Below are 26,448 nucleotides of genomic sequence, written 5' to 3'. Positions count from 1 at the left end.
TCCCTCCCTCCCTCCTCTTTGCCTTCCTTCCTTCTCTCCCTCCCTCTCTTCCTTACCCTCTCTCCCTTTCTCTATGTCTCCCTCCTTCCCCTCCTCTCTCACTGTCTTTCTTTCTGGACTTTTAAGACTAGAGGTTTGCTCTATAACCCCAACTGTCTTAGATTCACTATGTAGATCATGCTAAACTAAAACACTTTATGTAAACAAGGCTGAGAAGCTGTAACATTCCCAAGAAAACACAGAAAATATTGTAGTTCTTATAGCAGAGATACTTCCAATCATTGCAATTGTAGGGCAGACAGTCTTGTTGCATAACTGCTTTTTCATTATGCATGTTTATGTCCATAGATTATAACAGTAATACCCTTTACAAGAAAAATGTCTCCTTGCAGTGGATAGCAGTTAGTAGGGACTCAAAACTGGTCAAAGTCTGTGAGCTAAGAAATAACAGACTGTTTATTTGCAAATGTGTGGTTAATCCCACCCTCTCCAATTCTCAGCAAATGTAACAAAAAGGGCTTGAAACAAATAGAAAAAGCTAAAGAATGGGAATGTGAGAAAATCTAGGCATGAGGATTGCCATCACCAATCCATTGCAGCTATGGGTATTCACATGCTAAAGATTGAAACTGTGTGCTTCCTGTTGAAAGGAAGGGGATACACAGATGCTTCTTCTACCTGAGCAGCCAGTATATCACCTGCTGGCTATATTCAAACTGGCTTGGTCTCAGTAGTAGAGTACTTGCCTTGCACTTGTAAGATTATCTCCACAGAGTTTCCATTGGCACAAATAATGCCAGATCCTGAAACTTAAGTGGGCAACAAAGAAGCCGGCTCTACTTGTTAAGTCACAAGAAGCTTGATTGGCACAGTCTCAGCAACTGAACCCAGGCATGTGGTGACAGAAGAAACAGAATCTGTACCCCCTTCTTATCACTCATACCTCCTTTGTTAACTAATTTCAACTTTGTTGATCAGATTTGTCTTTCCCTGTAATCTTTCTACCACTCTATTCTTAAAATTTTTGTTATTGCTGTTCCATGTATCATTATTTTGAAACTGGCTTTTCTAAAGAGCAGAGATTGACCTTAGGCTGATGTGACACCCTGTTTTTCTCTGTTAGATACTGACGGTGTTTTACTGTGTCTGATATGACTTATACATCGTGTTTGTCTTTTTAGTCAAGCATTAGCTGGACATGCTTTTTCTAATCTTTCCTCTTTAATATTTCTCTTTCCAGTTTTAGTTTACTCTTATTCATGATGTTTTTGTTTTTATAATACTGATGACTAGTCTAGTTCTGCTTTATTTTCCTGCATTCTTAATGTTAGTAACTCATATCTTAGTATATATGATATGAGAAATTTCTTTTTATCCTCACTCCTCCAACCCCCAAAATTATTTAAGGTGAAGGGACTGAATTTCGCAGTTTACTTCTATAACGGTGGTCACAGTTAAGCGTATTACCATGTGGAGATACACTGAGGTTTTATCTGTTGATTTATATTTCTGGTCCAATGGATAGAAATTTTATTTCTACCTTACTACAATTTTATTTTTGATTATCAGCTAGGCGGCATCTAGAATTAACTAAAACCTAAGTAGCTGGCTAGATACAGCTATAAGAAAGTTAATTTATTCCTAATTAAATTGTTTGAAATAGGATGGAATATCTGGAAACAAAACAGATAATTCAGTGGCTTTCTATTCATATTGTCACCTTCAATACAGCACTTTTGAGGTAGGATAATCTACCTTTCACCTAGGCCACATCTTCTGGTGGCTATATATATATATATATATATATATATATATATATATATATATATATATATATATATATATCTCATGGAACAAAAACAATCTTTTGCCTTTACCTGCTTACCCTCACTGATACTGGTCAGTTCAGTTCATTTCTCCACTGGGCTACTCTCACAGGATTCTGGTATATTGAAGACCAGCTGAAACATTCAGTTTCATGGACTGCAATACTACTGTTGGAATTTCTGTTAAGACACAACCATTGTTGGACTATGTTGACAGAGGTTTCTGTCCCACCAAGTCCCATAGCCATTTAATCCTTAATAAACACACAGTGGTCTACATTAATTATAAACTGATTGGCCTAGTATCTCTTATTACCTATATTAGCTCATAATTCTTATCTGTGTTAGCCATGTGGTTTGGTGCCTTTTTCGTTGAGGCAGTCACATCTTGTTTATTCTGTGTCTGGCTTCCTCTGTGTCTGGATGATGACTGTAGACTGACTCTTTCCTCTTCCCAGAATTCTCATTGCCCCACCTCTACTTTTTGCCTGGTCGCCCTGCCTATACTTCCTGCCTGGTCACTGGCCAATCAATGTTTATTTAAAATAGAAGTGACAGGGTACAGACCATTTTCCCACAGCAGGACTAACTGCCTCAGTGCATCACAGCTAGTAAGTCATGCTAATAAATCATATGTATGCGTGTGTGTGTGTGTGTGTGTGTGTGTGTGTGTGTGTGTGTGTGTGTATCTGGACTGTATTAGTCACAGTTCTTCAGAGTTCTGTAGAGAAGCAGAACCAATAGAATTGGTTTCTATTCTGTTTCTATTGGTATTGTTTCTCTACAGAACTCTGACTAATACAGCCCCAATTAGACATTGAAAATATGGGCAATCTAGAAAAACATAATAGATGGCTGGTTTCTGGAAGCTTACTTTGAGAACTCACCTTAAGACAACTATGAAAATGTCTCATTTTTGGTTTTAATGAACAGATTACAGAGATGAGAATGTTTAAACTGAGTAGCCATTCAGTAAGTGACACATTGAAAATATTCAAATTGAGCATAAGAATTGAGATTGATGATAACATTATAACAAACTTAAATATAACACATGAGAAATATGTGTGTCAAAGTAATATCAGGAAGTAAGAGACAAATTATTTTTCTCTAGAGGTCGAGTTAAAAAGATTAAATAAAGGTCATGCACTGAATGAAATGGGAAATTATACAGAAACTCCACACTTCCTTTTTAATTTTCCAATGAATTAAAAAGCTAAAATCTTTTTAATGCAACATCCAATTTGTCTTTTGATGCTTAAGTTATTTCAGAATATACTATCCATCCACTGTGATATTCTTCAGATTTATATGTCTCCCATTAATTTATTTTGAGCTGGTTTGATATGTTTTCTCTTATCTTGAAAAATTTCCAACATTATTACTATGTTAGAAAATCAATTTAAATATTCTGTTTGGTATTATTTTTTCATACTGAATATATTTTGGTCTTTCAGTTTTGTACTTATTATCATACACTTTTAACAGAATGCCTAAGTGATAAACTGAGATTCCTGACAATATCTTTCCATTTAATCAGTCATGTTGAAATGATGTAGATTAATATTCTAAAATGATATAAACTCTGATTTATTAGATTTGGTAGAGTATTAAGCAAGCAAAAACGAAGATAATAAAACATTAAAGCAAGTACAGAAAATTTTTTTTTCATTTCATTTGACAACTATAGTTTAAATTATTTATGACATGCTTCAGAGTATGCTAATGAATAACCACTACTTTCTTGCAAAATACTATTTTGAGATATAAACAAGTACCTAAAATCCACTGTTAATAAATCTTGTCTGAATATACAAGTAAGATGTTAGGCTTTTATGAAAAACTTAGGGGAAAAAGTTATATAGGTTGCTTCCACAAATAGGATTTATTTTAAAACTTGATAGATCCCTTGGCATATCAGCCTATTTTAAACATTTCTATGACCCAGAAAAGTCAAATAGAGTCCCTAAACTGCTGTTTACTATTCTTTTGTAAACTTTATATGATACTGATAGACAATCTTAGAAGTTCTTACTGACTTTATAAGTGAAACAAAAATTATTGTTACTCTTTTTAAATTTCCTTGCAAACTGAGTTCCTGAAATGAGTTATTATTTAAATGACAAAACTATACACTCAAACCATAAATAAGATCACATTGGATGAAGCCTGCTATGGCAATAAGCGTAGTCACAAATCTGATTGCAAGGGAAGGCCATTTCAGAAACCTTCTCCACTATTGCTTAGAGTCTTTGCTGGGGTCATCCCTGTGTGTTCTGAGGAGTTTCCCTGGCACCAGGTTTCTCAGTTACCACATCTGTCAAGATATCTCTTTCATTACACTCACAACTATCATGATCCCTCATTTTCCCCATGCCCATCTCCTCCACTTTACTACTCCTACCCTAGTGTAACCAGTACATCTCCTTGTCTTCCTCTTCCCAGGGAGATTCAGGAGTCCCTCTTAGTTTCTAACCTAGTTATACTTTGCTGTACATCTAACATCCACTTGTGAATGTGTACATACCATGTTTGTCTTTCTGTGTCTGGGTTACCTCACTCAGAATGATTCTTTCTTCTTCCATCCATTTGCCTGCAAATTTCATGATGTCATTGTTTTTGTTTTGTTTTTCCAGTGAGTAATATTTATTTGTGTAGACATACCTTACTTTCATTATGCTTTCTTTGCTGAGGGGTACAGAGGTTGTTTTCAGGTTCTAGTTACTATGCATAATGTAGCTATGAACATAGATGGACAAGTATTATTGTGGTATAGTTGAGTATCCTTTGGGTATAAGTCCAAGAGTTGTATCTATGGGTCTTGAGGTTGATTGATTTCAAATATTCTGAGAAAACACCATACTGATTTTCAAAATGACTGTACAAATTTGAACTCACACCATCAGTGGAGGAGGGTTTCCCTATTTGAACTAATTGATATAAACATTAAATTGCAAGATGCAGTTTGAAAGTCTTGATATATATTGATCAAGTAAAGACGTAGACGTAAAATCGTCCATTTTCTACAGATACAACCTTTGGACAGTATCAATCACTATTCTGGTTTTACCCCAATATGTACTATTATTAGTTTCACTTATATTTTTTTTATAAAAAATGATGTATTTTCATCAGACAATGTAATTGCAAGATACTGTTGGGGACTCTGAGCCCCCAGATCCTGAATTTCTTGTAAACAACTTGTTTTCCCCTGATGTGAGTGCCTACAGTTGCTCGGAGCATGAGACCCTCAGGAGTTCCTGATGGCAGGGGAATGGTTTCTGATGTCTTTGGCTGGGGTGTAGCTATGAGTTAAGAATCTCTATATAAGATGCCCCTGAACACAATAAAGGGGCATTCTTGGGGCTTTCTAGATTCAAGGATGACCCGTGTCTCTGTCTTTGTGAGTCTTTGTGTGTTTCAATCTCCAGCCCCTTGCCCAGCTCCCAAACTGCTGTATGGTGGCGCATAGAGCGCAGTCGGACGTGGTGCGCCGCAAGATACTCATCTTGATCTTATGAAACTTTACATTTTGGTTTATAAAAGGATCGTTGAGATTAGTTCTTCTATAACAAAATCTGCCTTGAATTTTCTTGGCCTATACATCTTAATCACACTTAACCTGAATTCCGAAGGTTTTAAGCCAAACCATCTTTTATTTGATGGGTTTCAAATTGCAATTTATTTCTCAACAGCACATATTGTACCTAAAAACAGTTATCTCCCAACCAATATTTCATTCTTTTCCCTTGTATTGTGTTATTTGTGGAGATAAGGAATATAGCAAAGATTTGAGGCAAGATTTTATGAAGAGCTTAGGAATAAACTCTTCATGTCTCAATATTGAGAATTTAAGATTTTATGACTCTATTTTTTTAAAATCATTTCTGAGTTTTGATAAATGAACTCAGTCTGTGATTTAAAATAATTGTGTTGACAACTCAGAAAATTCATTATTTCTGCATTGTGCCCTATGGCCTGGGGAGAATTTTCAGAAAAAAAAAAATAAACAGGGTTTTAAAAAGTAGATTAATCTTTTTTTTTTAGTAGAAATCTTATATAGTTTCTACTTCTGTGACTTTTCTTTAAATATTTCTTCATAAGAACCATAGAATCTTAGCAGACACACAAGAATATCTCTGCTTCCTTGTTTCCCATTTCATAAACATATTTTAATGTTTCTTCAAAGAAAGCTGGTAGGCCAAACATCTGCCTGCTACTCTAGAGAATTTAACCAATATGCAGGGAAATAAAATGAACTCAAGGCCAGCATGAAATAAATATCATGTGTTGTTGCATTAAAACAGTAGATGTCTGTGACTTCTTTTTTTTATGTCCTTCTTTTCTACAGAGCTCAAACATCAAATGTCTGTATTTGGGTGACTTTCTCTTTCTCTTCCTTCACTAGAAGTTTATTTTTGCTCTTATACAACACTTTTTGGTTCTCCATGTTTCAGGCTATCTGGACACAATGAGTCTTAAATTAAAAAAAAAAAAAACAGCTTCCAAAAACATGTGACTACTAGGCATTAAACAACCAGTATGTATTTTTTAATGAAATGAATGTTATCAATAAGAGGATAACCCAATAAAACATCTTTGGTAAAAAAACATATTGGTTTCCTTAAGAACAGTTTATTTTCAGTCTCAATTTTTAATTTCTTTGTGTGATAATGTATACCTATAATTTTTTTAAGATTTGCATGTGCATGTATGTGCCCATGGGGTTAACAGAGGTTGCTGCTACATGTCTTTCTAGGTAGTTTTTAGAGTTATTTTAGTCAAGGTCTTTCCTTGAATGAAGAGCTCATTGATTCAGCTATCTTGGCTGGCCAGAAAGTGTCTGGGGTCTTTTTGTCTATGTCTTTCCAACACTTGGCCAACAGGTGCATGGTGCTGAACTTTGCTTCTCACATAGGTGCCATGGATGAAAACACGAGGTCTTATTTTTGTGCAGTAGTCATGTTACTAAATAAAGCAGTTTCTTGGTCCATTAGAAGTCTCTTTAATAGTAAATGTCCGCAGATTATATTAAGCAAACTTTGAGATTATTTTCTATGTGTAATACCTTGTAAAGTTTTTATTCTAATAATAAATATGATCCTAAATAATTAAAATAAAATAAAATTTAAAATAAAATAAAATTAAACCTTAAATTAGTACCCTTAAAATGCTTTCTAATGAATAGTTATATTCTTAGAAAATCTGAGTAAAATATCATGTTTTCAAATCTTCCTACATATAAGCAAGTTAAATTAAGTGCAGAAACACTTAAAACAGATATAATGGAATGTGAGAAGGCTCACCAAGTAAATGGATGTACCTCTGAGCCTAATCGTGTGAGTTCAGACTCTCTGTCTTACATGGTAAAGGAGAGAATTGAATTCTGCAGGTTGCCTCTGACCTCCACATGTGTTCTGTAACATGTGCCATGCAAACACATGTGTGCACGTGCTAGCACGTGCGTGCACACACACGCACCCACACACACACACACTATAATTGAAAAATTAAACATTTAGAATCCTAAAACATTTTTAGTACCTGGAAATGATATTAAATAGTTTTTCTTTCTCTAAAACATTCTAGTGCTCTGAATGCAGCAAGTGCTTTCTTCAATGTTTGAGCATGTGCACATGACTCTAGGCTTTGGAATGACTAGATATAGGAAAGAGGTCATTCTGCAAAAATACCCCTGCCGATTAGATATTACATAATTTAGAGCAGAATCCAAATGTTCAACAGATGGCTACCTGAATATGGTGCAGCTGCAGCTAACATATGCTTCGAGTAGAAGAAAGTATATGTTGGACATAAAATGCTAACACAAAGGGATGTATTAACAAGATATCTTGAAACATTAGTGAAGCAAATCAGTCAGGTCACATTCTTAAAGCTTCACGCAGAGTAAATAATAGAACTCTACTGGATTCATTACAGCTTTAATTCATGGCATGACCTTTGGGACAAAATGTGACATTATAATAAAGACATGTCTTTAGTCAAAGCCAGAAATAGTTCTCTAGCAATAGTATCTCATTCCACAATAAATCAAAAACTCTTTTACTTAGTTTAATATATTTACAACATCCAAGACTTTAAGGAATGCTACCTCTCTTAGGTTATTGTGTTATAATTCCAAATGAAAACATAGATTTATATTTTGTGAAAATTGATTTGCTTTTAATTATAAATACTTCAGCAACTTCCAAACATTATCAAAGCTTATGTAAATTATTGGCTAAAGATTAGCACTCCTCTCTCATGCTTATGTTATGCTGTTCATTTCCTGGAAGGATTTGGAAAAAAAAAATGACTTTTACCTTCCCATTTACTGAGTGTTTATACTAAAAATTTTGTTGATATTTCCTAGTTAATAAAGTTATCTCCACTTTCATGAAGCAGAAGGCTGGATATTTAATACATCCATTACCTCTGCTGCTCAGACATGAGGGGATCAATGGAATTAAGACTTACAGGGTAAATTTGGTGAACTACTCTGCAAAGATAATTAATCTATTGATATTTTATTTCCTTATATGTATTGTTCTTTTATATGAAGGCAGACAATATACTAACTTTTATGATAATATATTTCAGTGGATAAAAATTAATGCCAGTTTACCCAATAAACCTGTTTTTTAAAGAAGGAAGGAAACTGAACTTTTTTTCACGTACTCATTATCTTGGGATTTTCAGTGTATGTAAATTAAAATATGAGGTTGAAAAGATAAAAGCAAAACTTTTTAATTATTGTAGTGTGAAATAATAAAATATTGAAGAAGTTTTCCCACTATACCTGTCATATTACAAAATATGATTTCGGGCCAAAATCTTGGAATTATATGCTCAATTAAGAGACTCCTCCTTGGAGATGGTCAGTTAAACCTTTCTCAGTATTTCTTAGTTACCTGTACATTTTTATCTAGACATGGCTCCCATATTTCCCTCTTCAATGTTCACACACCTATTAAACTTTAAATAATTAAATATTGACAGTGTAGATTATTGTTGGCTACTGCCTTGAATGACAGTACTTGAGAGACTGCTAAAGTGAATAAGCAATGCTGATATCTTTTGTATTTTAACACGGTGTGTTCTCAGATTGTATATTTAGGTCGTTAATGCATACTGGACATTCCATTTCTTCTTCTAGAGTCTGATTTGTTAACTCAGATTTATAGCCTTCCTCCATTGTTGACTAGTTCATCTGGCAAGTCAAATACTTTGCATAAAGATAGGTGTGCTACATAACAGTATAACTCAAAAATCAAAAGCAAAAAGTATATGAATACAGTTATCCACCAGTTATTCTTTTCAAAAATACTTATTGTGCTTAAATAGCTTTTTACTTTTTGTAAATATAAGGTAAAATTGGTTCTGATTTCTTGAGAAAAATCTTTATGACATATTCTCTTGTAATGGTAGAAAAAGAACACAAATAATGATTTATAAACTTTGAATGAATCAATTTATCTACAACATTGATATTAAAACCAATACTTGAAACTTTTATGTGGCCATTTGTAATACTGGGCTCCTAAGAACTGATCAGTTTTGGAATCCCATGTAGTGCGTCACTCATATTTCTTTCACCTCTTTTGAGTTGTTATCTCCTGAGTTGACAACACTTAACTAAATCATATGATGTCTTTACATCTCTAAATTTTAGAAGTAATTAAACGTAACCAAAGCATAAACCTTTACCAGGATTCATGAACAAATTACTTTTCTTCAATGAAAATTGTTTACAAATAAGAAGAAATCATTATAAAATTTAAAAAGTCAAAGGTGGTTAGCAGAATTATTGTTGTTAAGCTTCTGATAGGAAGAAAATAATTGAAATACAGTTGAAAGAAAATCTTGGCAACTTGATAATGAATTTACAAGTTTAACTATTTCTATTTATTTATTTTTCTTTCATATGCTGTGCATTGAATTCAGGCAAGTTTTCAAACAGTGAGCACAGGCATGGAAAGTCAACATCCTTTGGAGAGTCAGTACCATGTGACACGAGTGGTCCTACAGTGGTCCTTTCTTTTTTCAATGTATTTTTATTTTTCCACATATCAAATCAATACTTAACTTTAAGTGTTATTTTGGAATTCAGTGAAATATATCTTAGCAATACACTTGGGATACGGACTTATTTCCTTCCAGTTAACTTTTCTGCTAGCAAAATCATTGTAATCCAAATTACTATGATTTTATAGGATTGTTTTTCTGTGATACTAATATTTTCTATAATTTATTTACAATTTTTTGATTTAGTAAAATAAGACATTTTGTGAATGAGCTAGCAAATCACAGTTGTGTCATTCTTATTATATTTGCTGAATAAAAAATATAACAAAAAATATTTAGTAACAAAAATTTGTATTTATTCTTAGAATGATTTGAGTTGGAAAGGAGTTCTATAGGATATAGGTTTATTAAGAAAAAAGTTTTATTTTTATTTATTTCTTCACTTATTTACTTATGTAGTTAGTTATTTTGAGACTGAGTCTTTCTATGTAATCTTGAATGACCTAGAAATGATAGAGATCTGCCTGCTTCTCCTTCTTGACTGCTAGAATTAAAGGTATGTGCCACCACACATAGCTAAAAATTTACTGATGGGGAATCCATTGGTATGTATAGCCAAGATGGATACATAAGAGATTTCACTATTTAGCCTTAGAGAAATCAGATTGTAATTTGTATTAATATTTTGAAATGATACAAATGAATATTGAGAATATGCATAATATAATAGTACATTAAAATGCAAAGAATCATAGTAGGTATGTCTTGCATTCAGAAAAATAAGAATAATAAAATTTGTTAAACAAAGGATACTGAGAAATGCAATATGTTGTGAAAGCACATCATCAAAAACAATAAATTTGATGTAATGAATGTAAAGTTTACGATGCATAGTTTACTCTAAAAAGTCGCTGAAATGTAAAATTTAGTTTTGTTACTAATCTGGCAGTTTTACTTCTGAGAACCACTGGTAGTCGGACACATGCACTACTCAGACTCTCTCAAAATACTACAGTCTCTATGAATCACAGAGCAAAAACTTGTACTTTCTGCTAGTAATACACTTAGATAAAGGTTTCATTATTTTTACAATGGTATATTCTCCGTGACTTACAGGTGGCTATTTTTCCATGTATTCATAATGTCATTCTTTTGTGTGCCTATGACCTCATATCCTAGAATCTCATTTGATTCTACTGATCTTATCTTCTTGCTTTTTGCATTTACTTATGACTTTAAGGAATCATTTCTTATCACTAATAGCAAACATTCAGATTCTGCAGTTTATTCTTATTCTTTTCGTTTGCTTTCAAATCTGATAAAAATAAACGGAAAATATTCCATACGGCACAAATAGAACCTCTTTGCTTTTAGGGCAGTAGTTGTTTAACCACAGGTTTTTCTACTTTTTAAGTTTAGATTTTGAGTTCTTAATGATATTTTTTAAAAGATATTATTTGTGGGGTCTGTGTATGTATGTGTACCATACATTGTCCTTGGGATAGAAAGAGAAGTGTGAATGAGGGGTTATTTACAAGGAGCAGAGATGATTTAAAAGTAGTTTTATGAAATATTTTTGTTATGCATTATGAAATATATACATTTTTATTAAATTATTTAAATAGTTTTTCTATACTAAGTGCAAAAAAAGGAACACATTTGAAAGTTTCACTAGATAGGCTCTTCCATAAAATTATAGTGGTTATAAATTATAGACTGTTATAAATTTCCATAGGTCTCTTATAAAAATGGTGAAACAATTTTAATAATTTAGGGAATATACAACCAACTCATTTCATAGTACATATGCAACATCTCTTGTTTCAGTGAGTGTAGGCAATGTCACGGAAAGGGGAGGAAAGCAATTATTATTGTTTCACTGCTTCTCACTCTCAGTTTTCTTCAAGATTCCTATATAATCTGTGGATTCCTTAGGAATTCTTTGGTGTACTTTGAAAAAAATACTCTTCTCTCATAACATAAGAATTTTATTCTAATTTCATTTCTTCTGCAATGTGCTGAGTGGATTCATCCCAATTATTTCTTTTTTGAAATCACCATTCTTACTAACTCACACTAACGTGAACCCTCTGCCTTTAGGGTTGTTGCTATAAAATCATCCAATAATGTTTCCCTTCAGTGATTGTTTGTTTGTTTGTTTTTTGTTGTTGTTGTTTGTTTCTCTTCAGCTGTAGGTTGTTCTATTCCATGCTTGTAAAACGTGAAAAAAAAATGTGCAATGTTTCTAAGCCAATATTGGGTCAGCTGGAAAAGATAAGATAATATTGTTTTTTCAGCACATCGTCTTACATTTTTAAGAATTCACGTTTCTTATCTGCAGGGACACAATAAATCAATCTTTTTAGTTTGTATTTGCTCTTCATTGCTAATCTTATTCTCAGAAGTAACAAGAATTCACAACAGCAGATTAGGCATATTTCTACGTGGGAGTCCCTCTGCAGTACTGAGTCTTAGATCTTGATACTAAATACTATACAGGTATTCAAATCTTAAATTGCTTATAAAGACGTTGTGGTAACTTTTATATGGGGTCATGTATAACTTTGCATTTGTTCATAAACCAATTTTATAATTGTTTCACCTTTAAAGAACTTCCATATTGTCTAGCAAAGGAGACATAAATGCCTATTTTCATTCAACTACTTATTTGCAGCTTTCCCAACATCCTCCCCTCTCTGCCTCTCCTCCCTCCTGCCTTCCCCTGCTAGAAAAGCCAATTTCCTCCTATTCTGTCTTTACCCAGGAAAGGGCAGTTAAACCCACACAGAGTTTCTGTTGTAGGTTTTGGCTCTGTGAGACCCAATGAGCTGGAACCCTAATTAGTTTATTGTGTGAGCCTTCCTATAGTGTCCTTGAACCCTCTGGGTCCTAAACTCCTTTCTTCTTCACTTTTGCAGGATTCCTGAACTCTGCCTAATATTTGGCAGTAGGTCTCTTCATCTGCCTCCATCAATTTCTGGATGATGCCTCTCTTACGACAATTGGTCAGGAACCAATCTGGTCAAAGGAGAGGGCCAGTTCAGGCTATTTACCCATTATTTCCAGTAGCCTAATCTGAGGCACTCCCGGTAGACTCTTGGGTGATTCCCCTGTGCCAGACTTCTAATGTTCCATTAGCGGTCCCCTTCAGTACTCTCCTCTTCCAATCTCCTCATCGCTCATATTCCTATACCCATTCATCCTCAGTTCACTCACAGGGAACACAAAGATTTCCTTGGGAAAGGGAAATAAAGATGCATTCTTGGAGGTGTAGACATAGGTTAGTTGATCAAGTGCTTCAATGCTCACAAAGCTCTATGTTGAGCCAACAGCTTGCTTGTAATTTTATCCACCAGAAGGTAGGATCAGGAGAACTTCAGGGTCAAACTCTTCCTCCTGAGTTTGAGACCAACTTGGGATATAAAAATCTCTGTCTCAGAAAAACAATCTATTCTTTGTTACAAGAAAAATTTGAGATTATAGTGATATCAATGAGCCAATATATGGAAGGCAGTATGCATTCTTCCTATTTATCTAATCTGTTAATTAAATATAAAAAATAATGCTGGCCTAATTCTACAAAGTAAAAATAAAATATTAACTCTGCTAGGAAATTCCTTTAGATAATGGCCCATAAATAACTTATGTTTTACAATTATTAAGCAAGACACATGTTTATATTTTGAATACTCAACTTTTGGTCAGAAAACCAAAACAACAAATAACTTGTTAACACATATGTTACAAAGAAGCCACGCTAATGCTTCCTACAATTTTATGTGAAGATTTTCTGTAATAAAATTATGTAAACTGAAGTCATAAGAACTAAGTTTACCTGTGTTGTGTAGCTTGAATTTCTATTTGCTTCTCACTTTCTGTCATTTCTTTCTTACCACATCCAGATAGATTTTTAAGTTATTGCTAGAATATATATAGTTTAAAGATTATCACAATTAGCATATCATCATTAGGAATTTGATCTACAATCTATAGAACTTCTGTTGCACAGCAGCCTTCTATTATATATTTCCCTTCTTAAGACTTATAACATATTCTTATTATCTAAAATTTCTTTTATATTGACAGAAAAACAGGCACCTTTTGTTTGAATACTCTTTTCATTATTTTATTTATTATTTTATTTATTTATAAGTTCAGCTAAGTACCTATAAATGTCTACAATATAAATTAGAAATACTTTTAAAATGTATATTTATGAAAATTTGTTAGTTAAACTTATTATTAATGAAAGTAATTCCTTTTTATATTTAAAAGAGATATCTTGTACCATACATGCTTACTTGTCTTTGCCTTATTAAATTCTTTCTACCCTGTATTCTAGAATGACTAAAACTTGGGTACAGGGATTGTATTGTAGATATAATAATAGGGATTGAGTACAACATAATCAGTTGTTCTCTTTGTTTTGACCAGATGTGTGTTCTGTAACAGTCTCTGTGTGTTGAAATAAGAAATTTCTCTGATGATGAGTTATAATGTACTTTATCTGTGCATATATCAATAAACCTTTAGAAAGCATTTTGGAATTATCCAACTTTAGGAAAATGGCAACAATTTGTGATCCTTATATGGTTATGAACTCAACAGCCAAAGGTAAAATCTTGGCATGGATTCCTCTATTGAGCAAGCCTTAAGTCCGATTAAGCATCTCTTGCTATACTCAACAATAAAGTTGCACTAAATATGACCTAGAACAATACAACACCAGTTGAACCACTAATGGTTGGTGATATTTTAAAAAGTCCTATCCATAGATAAAATATCTTCATGCAATCATTCCTGCTTACAGAGGCAGACAGACACATAAACAGTGAGAGATAGATAGATAGATAGATAGATAGATAGATAGATAGATAGATAGATGATAGATAGATAGATAGATAGATAGATAGATAGATAGAGCATCTGTCCCCTCCAGAATTGCACCCACAGATCAATTATCCAATTTCAAATGGTCAGCCTTATTTATTATTTATATAGTAGCCATATATATATATATATGCCATATATATATATATATGTATATATATATATATATATATAATAAGATTAGGAATAGTATAATAATGATAGCTAATGCATTTGACCTGCAGTTAGGAAAAAGGATGCAGGAGGAATTGCATAGGAGAAAGAAAGAGATGGAAATGTTGTAAATATAAAATCTGAAATTCTTAAAATTTCTTTAAAGTTAATTCTTTTTGACTTTCTAAAAAATGATATTTTACTATTGACAAACTTGTGACAGACAAGTTTAAAAGATCACTGAGATTTGCTAAAATCTAATCTGATTTTCTTTTATTTTCTTTTGTATTACCATGGTAATTTGAAATATTAAAGCAGGCAACCTAGATAGATTAGTAGTCATTAAAGCCCAAACAATTCAAATTTTACCAGCTTTGCTCCTAAAGTTCCATATATTATTCCTATTCATTTTTCATTATGTAATGCAAGGTCAAATAATACATTTTGCCAATGTTATAATTCGCTCTGACTTTTTAGTGCAGACTGACCATTAACAACCTGTGCAGAATTGACAGAACTCAAGACTATCATTCAGCTTCTTCCACCTCCAAGATTATAGGAGTTGACCATCATCTCCTTCCTGTCCAATTTTCAAGGAATGCATTTTTCTTCATTTGCCATATTTAGTGTATTATAGAGAAAATTTTTGAAAGTGTAATCTGATAATAATAATTAATTTTATGGAAAATGTAAAGAAGTGTCAAGGACACTCTAATCCATGAAAATGTACCACTGTAAGTAAGATAAATGACAGCAAGAATAGGGAAACACTGATAAAGCAAATATGAAAATACTTATAAAGTCCTTTATATGCCTTAATCATAATTATATGAAGTCCACATAAACTTGACTATAACATATCAAAATCAAAATAATATCTCTTGGTGAACACTAAAAAAACCCAGTAATTTTGCTCAGTTAATGGTGAATGCCAGGAGACATAGTTTGATAAAAGTGATAGAAGCCTGCTCTCAAATTATGTAAGGTAAAAATGACCTAGTAATTTGGAAAAAGTACAGAAATCAGAGATGCTTTTAAGAACAGTATACTTTAATTATGTTTCAAATGTATTTCAATAGAGCTCATTAGAACGATGTGCCTTCCAGTTCATACTCTGAATATCCTTTCTCAATATTGTTTATCTTAATTTTCTATTGCTGCTTACTGATATGCTTCAGTTATATGGGAAGGTCACAGCATCCTCCTCGGGGCATTTCAATCTCTGCCAACAGTTTTTATTTACTGACCATAAATGTACCTTAGATTTCTGCATTGTTATTTTATGTAATAATGTCAAGGACAAGCATTCTGAAGCATGTCTAACAACTTCAAGATCCACTTTCTTTCCTCTGCAATTCAGCACCCCATTAAATTTAAAGATACCCAAATATATCTACTTCTGCTGCTGTAGCTGTATCTGACTTTAACCAAATAATATGGGTTTTGCATTGTATTTTTTCTCATTATTCATAGTTTGGAGAAAATGCACAAAAATAACATCTGACAGAAAATTCCATGCTAGAAAAAATTCTACCACATTCTCCATATGACATTCAGTCTTGATCCTAAACTCTTAAAAATCCAGCACTGTGATTCTGAGCATCATAATTATACATGCATTAAGTGAGAGAAAATGAATTAGAATTAGAGCTGGCAACCCATACACTAAATTCTTGTTCAAAATATTTCTTTATTGCATAAACCATTTTTGAAAAGTCAGAGCCCACATACAACCCATCTGTTGTAATAGGATTCTATGCCCCGAAATAACAACACACAAATTGTATTTATTTAAACACTGCTTGGCCCTTTAGCTCTAGCCTTACTGGCAAATTCTGATATCCCAATCAACCCATCTCTAATAATCTGTGAGCACCGGTCTTACAGGGAAGATTCTAGCCTACATCCATCCTGGGTCAGAACTTCATCACGTGTGTCTCAGAGAGCAGAGGTATACCCGCATCTGCCCAGGAGCCTGGAGCATAGCATCTCTCTGAGGTGTCTGCCCCCCCAGAGGAGAGCTGTTGAGTCTGAGCTCACTTCCTCTTCCTCCCAGCATTCTGTTCTGTTTACTCCTCCCACCTATGCTTTAACCTATCAGGGCAAGCAGCTTCTTTATTTAATTAACTAATGACCTTCCTCCATCACCCATCAATGATATTTCTTGAATGAACACACTAAGTAAAAACTACTTTTTGCTTTAATTTTATCTTAAGATACTTTCTTCTTACATCATTCAAATTATGTTTGTACTTTTTATTTCTCTATGCAGAACAGATTTGTTTTGTCTTAAAACATTCCGAATTTATAATTTTGTCCCTTGTGTAGGGTCCAAGGAAATGCTGAAGGAAGACCCCAGACTCAAATAGTATGTAAGAGCAAATAGCATTTATTAATACTTCTGCATTCATGTCGGGTTGTTCACCAGTACAGATTTATGGAGGAACATGTAGACTCTAAAGGGAGTTTCAGCAACAGTTTGATCATCTCAAATAGGATTGGTTAAACAAGCAGCAGTTATATTAGTATACATTTAATTGACTGAAGTTTAGTCTTGGAAATGTTTATTCTGTTTTTATTAAATGGAACACTTTGAGGAGTATAGGTATTAGTTCCTCTTTGATGTTCTGGTAGAATTCTGTACTGAATCTATCTGACCCTGGGCTTTTTTTTTGGTTGGAGGCTTGATGACTGCTTCTATTTCCTTGCAGGTTGTAAGTCTATTTAAATTATCTTGATTTAATTTTAGTATATAGTACCTATCCAGAAAAAAATCCATTTCTTTTACATTTTCCAAATGTAAAGAACACGTGGAATACATGTTATGTAGCATGACATAACAATTCTCTATATTGGGCTGGAGAGATGGCTCAGTGGTTTAGAGCACCGTCTTGCTCTTCCAGAGGTCCTGAGTTCAATTCCCAGCAACCACATGGTGGCTTACAACCATTTGTAATGAGATCTGGCGCCCTCCTCTGGCGTGTGGGCATACATGGAGGCAGAATGTTGTATACATAATAAATAAATCTTTAAAAAAAAATTCTCTATATTTCTTCAGTGTCTGTTGTTTTATCTCTCTTTTAATTTCTGATTTTATTAATTTGGATGTTGTCTACCTATTTGATTAGTTTGGATAAGGATTTTTCGATCTTGTTTATTTTCTCAAAGAACCAGCCCTTTGTTTTACTGATTCTTTGTTTTGTTTTTTGTGTTGTTTTCTTTTTTTCTATTTTGTTCATTTCAGCCCTCAATTTGATTATTTTCAGTCTTTTACTCCTCCTGAGAACATGTGTTTCCTTTTGTTCTAGAGCTTTCAGGTGTGCTGTTAAGTCACTGATGTGAGCTTTCTCCACTTTCTTTATGTGGGCACTTAGTGCTATGAAATTTCCTCTTACCACTGCTTATTATAGTGTCCCCTATATTTGGGTACATTGTGCGTTCATTTTCATCGAATTCTAGCAAGTCTTTAATTTTTTTCTTTCTTTCCTCCTTGGCACAGGTTTAATTCAATAGAGCACTGTTTAATTTCCATGTGTTTGTGGGCTTTCTGAAGTTAATGTTGCTGTTGAATTATAATTTTAAACCATGGTGGTCTGATAAAACGCAGGGGATTACTCCAATTTTTTCTATCTTTTGAAGTGTGCTTTGTTACCTAAATTGTGGTCAGTTTTAGAGACAGTTCCATGAGGGGCTGAGAAGAAGGTATATTCTTTTGTGTTTGAGGAGAATGTTCTGTAGGTGTCAGTTAATTCCATGTGACTCATGTCTTAGAAATGGGGAAGTGTTCACCTAAGAGGCAGATGTGATAATCTGTCCTGTTGCAGAAGCATAGTTTTTTTTTATTTAAATTAATAAGAAAAGAGGAATTGTGGAGGTTAAAAAATGCAAGCCCGTTTCTACCTTGTCTGGCAGTCAGAGAAGTCAGGGACTAACAGTCTTAATTGCACCTTCTAACTCAAGTGTTTGCCTGGATCTTTTGAAGTTAAGATAGCTCTGTACTATAGCAATGGGCAGTCAGGATATTCAGGTGTCCTTCTGTATTGACGTAAATGAAGGCAGATAGAAATTATAAGAATATATTCAGCTTTAATTAGGGAAAGACTCACAGAACCTGTGGTTCCAGAGGCAAACAGGAAAGCAGAAGGGGCGGGGGAGAGCACACCAGCAATATTTATTAGTAAAAAATATCCTCAGGCAACCCTGTCCTACAAACAAGGTGATTGGCTGGGGCTACCCCTACACTTCTGGTCCTTTATTTTGTATCTATGAGGTCTTCAGTACAGTGATCTATAGTCTGGGATTTGGGACACCTCACTACTTAGACAACAGAATGCTAATGATTGAATATCTCTGAGTTTAATGTATGAGTTAACCTTTTGTGTCATCTTAATAAAATCTGAAAATACTTTATTTATTTTTTAGCTTCTCCCCCAATTTACACTGGGTATAAAAGCTGTGGAAAATTAAACATGGGTGATTTCAGAGTCTGAGTAATATCTGAAATGCCCTGTTGATACTGTCTTTCTCTTCCATTACGTGTATTCTGCTGGTTATGCTTGCTCTGAAGTTCCTGTTCATTTACCCAGATTTTCTATATTCAGAGTTCCCTTCGGTTTGTGTTTTTATTATTGTCTCTATTTCATATTTCAAGTCTTGAACTGTTTGCTTCTCCTGTGTGATTATTTTTACTTGCTTTTCTTGGGTTTCTTTGAGAGATTTATTAATTTCTTTCAACTTTTTGTCTTTTTTTTCAGGTCTTTAAGGGAGTTTTATATTTCGTCTCTAAAGGTATCCATCATCTTTGTAAAGTTACATTTAAAATCATTTTCTTCTGCTCCTGGGTTAGGATGATGAAGCCTTACTATTGTATGACCACTGGGTTCTGATGTTAACATGTTGCTTTTTAGGTTGTTGGATGAATTCTTACATTGGTGCTTACCCATCTATTCCTTCAATTGATGCCATCAGTGTTTTTGAGATTTTTGTCCAGTCCTGGCAGTGGCTGTCTCTATCTTGAGAACTGTTCTTGGTCTGTTCTGTAATGTCAATGTCTGTGTCTCAGTGGTTTTAGAGCAGCCTAATTGCAGGAAATTCACTTGCTGGCTGGCTATAGAAGCAGAGGCAGGAGGGGTAAGGGGTCTCGGGCTTTGCTACAGTATGGAGGACCTAGAGAGTGGGGTGTCCTGCTGCATGGCTGGCCACTCACCTCTCTATCCTCTCTGTATAGTAGCCGACTGACCATGTTTAAGAGTTTCACTGTGGTTGTGGAGGGGAATGGGCAAGGGTTTTGTAGGTTGTAGGGTCTTATGGATGAGATGAAGGTATTGGAGTAGCCTGCCTGCAGAAAACTCCTGCTGGCTGGCTAGAGAAGCCAAAGCAGGTGGGGGAGGAGCCTGGGGTTTTGTCCTGATATGGAGGGCCTAGAGAGCAAGGAGTACTGCTGGGTGGCTAGACACTTACCTCTTTGTCCTGTGTTGTAGCAGGCTGTGTTTCTGAGTCTCACTGAGGTTGCAGGGATATAGGAGGGTTTGGTTTGGGGTAGGATTTGTAGCTTGCAGGGTCTGAGGGTCAGAATGGTGGTAATGGACCAGCCTACCTACAGGAAGTGCTCCTGCTGGTTGGCTAGAGAAGACAATGAAGGTGGGGGAGGGGCCCAGCATTTTGCCCCATTATGTGGGGGAGGTTAGAGAGTGGGATGTTCCTCTGGGAGGCTGGTCACTCACCTCTTTGTCCTATGTAGTTGTAGGCTGTGCTTTCCCATAAGCATTTTTCATTGCAGTAATGTTTCTTTTACCCATGCATTAGATGTTAGGAAGTGCAATATCTTCTTGGTGGATATTTTTTTCTGATAAGTACCTATCTCTTTGGATGAGTTTATTTTCAATGTCTATTTATCAGATATCAAAATTCCTCTACTGGTTTCTCTCTTGGGCCCATTAGTTTAGAATACCTTTTCCTATTCGTTTACCTTGAAATGGTGTTAACATTTTATTTTAATTTTTGGTGTACTTCTTGTATGCTGCTGAAGTAGGTTTTCTAATTAAATATGTTTTCTATTCCAATCTTTTAATTTGTGTTTTCATTGGGAAATCGAGACTTTTCATGAATGAGAAATTCATTGTGACTCATTTTATACTGTTTTGTTTTGTTTTTCCTTTTCTCTTTTTGACTTTGTTGGTCTGAAATTATTTACTCTTTGTTTATATTTTCTTGGGTTTTTATTTTCCTTTCTGTTGTTCTTTTGGAAAACTACAACTCCCATGCTCCCCCTGGACTACGGATACCTGTGCGCACCTCTGCGCTCCCGTTTAAAAGGCAGGGCCACACGAGGCTCCCTCCCTCTCGTCCTGCCTTTTCCTCGTGTGTCCCACATCCTTTGTCCTTTTGTGTTTCCCTCCCCCATTAAAGTGGACCCACGTGGGAGCCGCCGTGTCGTGTCTGTGTTTGTTCCGCCGTGCGTGTCTGTCCTGTGTCCTGTGTTCAAGAAGAACACCCCCGACCCCCTTTTATTATTTTTTAAGAAGAACACTTTCAGTCTTATATTTTGTTTCTGGTACCTAACATAGAGCTGTATTTTAGACAGATACTGCTTCTTTTTTGTTTTTTTGTTTTGTTTGTTTGTTTGTTTTTAAATTGTGGAATGTCTTTTTCCATCTATTATGAGTAAAATTTTTGCTGAATATAGTAATCTGGTTTAGCATCTGTACCCTCTTATAGTTTGTAGTGTATCCGCCCAGCTCTTTCTTTCTGACTTTTAGAGTCTCTGTTAAGAAGTCAGGTGTTCTTCTAATAGGTCTGCCTTCATTTGTTATTTTATCTATTTGCCTTGTGACTTTTGATATTCTTTCTTTTTTCTTTATATTCAGTTTTGTGATGACTATGTGTCTGAGAAAAGTTGAGGTAAGGACAAGAAAAACCCATGATCAAAACTACAACATAAAATATTTTCCCATTAAAATACATTTTGACATCAAAATTGAAAGTCTATTGAAGTACATTATAAATATTGTATATTATAAGGGAGCCCTACACTTTGCCATATTTTCAAAATGATAAATGGGGTCATAAAATATGATATCAATATTAATTAAATTGACAAGGGCAAGGCTGAGAAATACAGATACAGCAAATGAGTTCAGAAACTACAGAAAAAACTTAATAGCTAAATGTGTTTTACTTTAATTATCTCAATATGAAGAATTGGAAAATTTTATATTTTCAAATTACAATTCATATTATTAGATTTCACCCAACAAAGAAAGAATATTACCCTGTATTTCCTATTTAGTAATTATTTATATAATTCTCTACTATGATGAATATACTCCAGAAAAGTTCATCTGATCTTGTCATGTCCTTTGTCTTAAAAATAAAGATGGAAAGTAATTGTAATTTTGCTTTTGCCATCTAATGGACTTTAACTCTGTCAGAAGAAAAATAGAATGCAATGATTTTTTGAATATTTTTGATTTTATTGATGTTGTACATGGAACATTTGTAGGCTTAACTTCATCCTTGGAGATTTCATCATCCCAAAAGAGAAATAAAGATCCCAGAATAAATCCATACCCAATTTGAAAATAATAGTTACTGATTGTTTGGAATTTATGAGTATTGTGTGTTTGAATGTTGTAATCCATAGTCAACGTTATCTTTAGTTGCTTAGTAGGCTTTCATTTCTCATCTTTTTCTTTATAACTAAATTTCTTGTTGAAATTATTGGGATTAGGATTTTTTTCTGAGATGGCCTATATCTACAATCCTGGGCTATGATCATTCAATTTTGTCAAGAATAAATAATTTTAATACCATTTAAAGTAATAACTGTATCGATTGTAGTTGTTAGCAACAAGATCAGAAACCATGATTAAAATAATGGCTGATGGGGTTTGAAAAGGCAGAAGGACCATAATCACACATTGTTCACTATAGTTAGCTTAAGCAATTTACCACACATTCCTCCCATCAGGACATATGAACGTTCATGCATTCATTCTTTCCTTGGGTGAGTGTTTTAGATATGGGAAATAAATTAAAAATATCAAAAGAATTATATTTGATCTAAGAAAAAAACATGACTCATTATTATGTAATTCCTTCTGCCTGGAGTACCTGCCTTCCTGACTTTTTGGAAACAGGAATTAGAAAAACAGGCAATACATTTTATAGGATGCTAATTTAATTTAACTACAAATTTATGAATAGAGTTTAAAAGGATTTTTTTTAATTCTATCTTTGATTTTATTGAAGTTGCTTAGCAAAGTCAGAGGCCATTGAACTGTAAGTTCTTAGTGTCCTGCTTTGAATAATAATATACATAATCAAATAAAGTCAGTGAAGTGTGCACAATCATATTATCTAACACTGTTTGTGATGCTTTCTGCTGGCTCTCTGAAAGCCAAAGAAATATGTGTCCTCATCGTAGGAGTAATAAACATGGGCAATTATGCATGATTATGGAGATTAAGTTCTAATTAAGGCTCAATTTCAATAATATACTCATCCACAAATCTTTTTAAGTTTTCAGTGACATGAAAAAAGATCAAGTTAAGTCAAAACGCTAGTATCCATTGTGAATAACAATAAAATAATTTGACCAGTTGTCTACACATATGTCAGTTACCTGTCATGTAGCTTATCAAGAACTTAACTCTGGTTGCCTTTATACATGCAAAACTTTCTTTTTGTGGCATTTAAATATCAAGGAAGAGTTTTTACATCTAAAAACCATAGCTAGGCCTTGTGACTATGTTGTTATCTATTCTTTTTAATTATTTAAAGTTCATATAGAATAAACAATATGTTACATTTTGTGTTCATTCTTCATATATTGTCCAAAGAACTTTATAAATCCTAATGAGTGAATAATAATGTATATTATTAACCATTTTCGAGCTTTTGCATAAGTAATCAGACTATATGTATTTGGTTTTACTGTTTACTTTGATATGGAACAATGTAAATCAGCCATTTCAAAGTCAGTATATATTATATTTGCTAAAAATATACTGATATCCTGTTATGTATTTTTAATAATGGTCATATAGCTAATCCATGGTTTTGTTCCAGAGAAGCTATTAATAAAACATTAAAAAAATTATTTGGAAGTCTGGAGACATGGTACAATGAAAAAGAGAAATGGTACTCTTCCATAGGTCCAAGTAGGACACAGTAGGTAATAACCCTCTGTAACTCTACTTTTGATCACCTATAACATCTTCTAATTTCTGGGGTACTTCACACATCTTGTGCACAGAAATATGTGAAATGAAAATACTTATATTCATAAAGGAAAGCCCATGAGGTTTCAACATGGCACACACACACACACTTTCTCACACCAATAGAGAAACTTCAGCCAACCATGGAACATTGAGAATGGAAGAGATATATTCTTCACTAAGGAAAAGAGCAGTAGCTGATTATTCAAAACCAAATTAGTGACCCTGAAAATAGAAACACAAGTGACATTATAAAGAACAAGCAGTTAGAAGTGTGTGTGTGTGTATGTGTGTGTGTGTGTAATAAAAAATAAAGCATCAATTTGAGCAAAGAGGCTTATATTGGAGGTTGCAGTGTGATGTGTTTGGTAGGAAGAACTGAAAGAGAAAATAATTATTTAATCATAATCTCAAAAATATTATATCCATATATTTATATTATCATGATTAAAATTTTATGTGCTTTGTAGTAGCAATTTGGGTTTATAAAACACGCTATATTTTTGCATATATTGCAAACTTTACAAGAATAGCTTACAAAGAGTTATGAATGAGGTAGGCGAGGTGGTTGATTGGGAACGGGGCAAAATATTTTTGTTTTGTGTATCCTTGGCTGGTCAGAACCTCATGCAGAGATCCACTTACTCCTGCTTTCCAAATGCAGGGCATCAAGGGGTTTGGCATCATGCTTGGAAAGCAGTGGGTAAGACTATTTTGAGGATTCTAAAACCCTAGTCTTCACTCTAAGAATGTGTATGGCTGTTGATACTGTGAGAGGTCTGTAATTCGCAGATCCCACCGTCTCCAATCCCATTGCCTACATTTCACTCTTTACTAATCTCTGGGTGAGTGTTACCTTCTTGTTACTGTGCTTCATGTTCCAGTTGTTTTGTTTCCTGTTTTACCATGGATAACGTTACTTGATAACAACTTCTTCCTTTCTGTTGCGGATTGATTTTTATTGTAAATGTTAATATTATATTATAACTTGTGGATAAGTATATATTTTTATTATATGTTTAGAAACATCTTGAAAATATAACTATTGCTTAATTACAATTTTCTTTCTTGTGAAGAAAATTGTTCTTACACGTTAGTTGATTTTTTTCCCCTTTGGACTGAATAGCATGTTAGGGAGAAAATCGGAGGAACAGGATGAGGGGAGCGAGAGTAAACTGAGATTGGAATGCAAAATGAGAAAAGATTGTTTTTAAATAAAAAAAAAGTAAATTGAAAAGAAGAAATAATCCTTACCAGACACTTGCAAAGATATTTTACATTTCCATATATTTAATAATCTATCTATAGCATTCACTGACCCCTTTACATTGATAGGTAATTATTGTGTATGTTAGTGATTATCCCAGCCCCAGTCTCTACATACATAAATGTCAGTGTTAAGATATCATTTCTTACACATGTCTACGTGTAACTCCTAAGTCATAACAATATTCTAAGAACATTGGCTGATTTTGAGCCATTAATTTTATGTATTTGGTTGCCTATTTTACTACTCCAGCCAACTCCAATTGTGCATTTCATAAGTCATATTACTCTCAGATACCTTTTACTTTGTTAATTTAATTTTCTTCATCTGAATCATTTAATAGTATTGCAAATGTTTTAGGTCTATGTAATCTGCAATATAAAATATATGAAATTTCATTGGAACTGAAGTAGATCATAATTTTAGAGACATTCCATATAATATAGTCTTGTGATTTATTATATAATAGCTGCTTTTACTTAACTTTCTCTCCAAGAATGAAAATAGTGAGGTGCTTTTGTTATGTTTTTAGGAGAAAATAGTTTTTAATTTACTTTTTTATCTTATTTAAATTAATTCCCATCAAGAATTTGTGTTGTTAGCTGGTCATGGTGACTCATGATTTTATATCCACCACTTCGGAGTCAGAATCAGACAGATCTCTGTGGGTTCAAGTCTGTCTAGCGTGGTCTACAAAGCAAGTTCCAGTACAGCTCAGACTATTACACATAGAAAGTCTGTCTCTAAAAACCAAAGAAGTAATGATGTTGCTATTGCTTTATTGATGTATAGACATAAAATTAAATAGATATTTTTATATTTCCTTGTATATACTAAAACAGAGAAACACAATTATCAATCCTTAGGCTTTACTTTTGTACATTTTTCTATTATTTGTTCAGATTAGCTTATTACCTGAAAACTTTTATCCCTCTTTTTAAATTCATAAACATCATTAAATACTTTTAAATTTTTTCTGGTTTAACTAGCATATTAAATAATAAATATTTATAATAAACATTCTTGCCTGATGATTTCATCAACTGAAATTATTTTCATTTTTAAA

The sequence above is a fragment of the Microtus ochrogaster genome, unplaced genomic scaffold (genome assembly GCF_000317375.1).
Source record: "Microtus ochrogaster isolate Prairie Vole_2 unplaced genomic scaffold, MicOch1.0 UNK2, whole genome shotgun sequence".
NCBI classification, from domain to species: domain Eukaryota; kingdom Metazoa; phylum Chordata; class Mammalia; order Rodentia; family Cricetidae; genus Microtus; species Microtus ochrogaster.
This window is presented reverse-complemented; position numbering follows the sequence as displayed.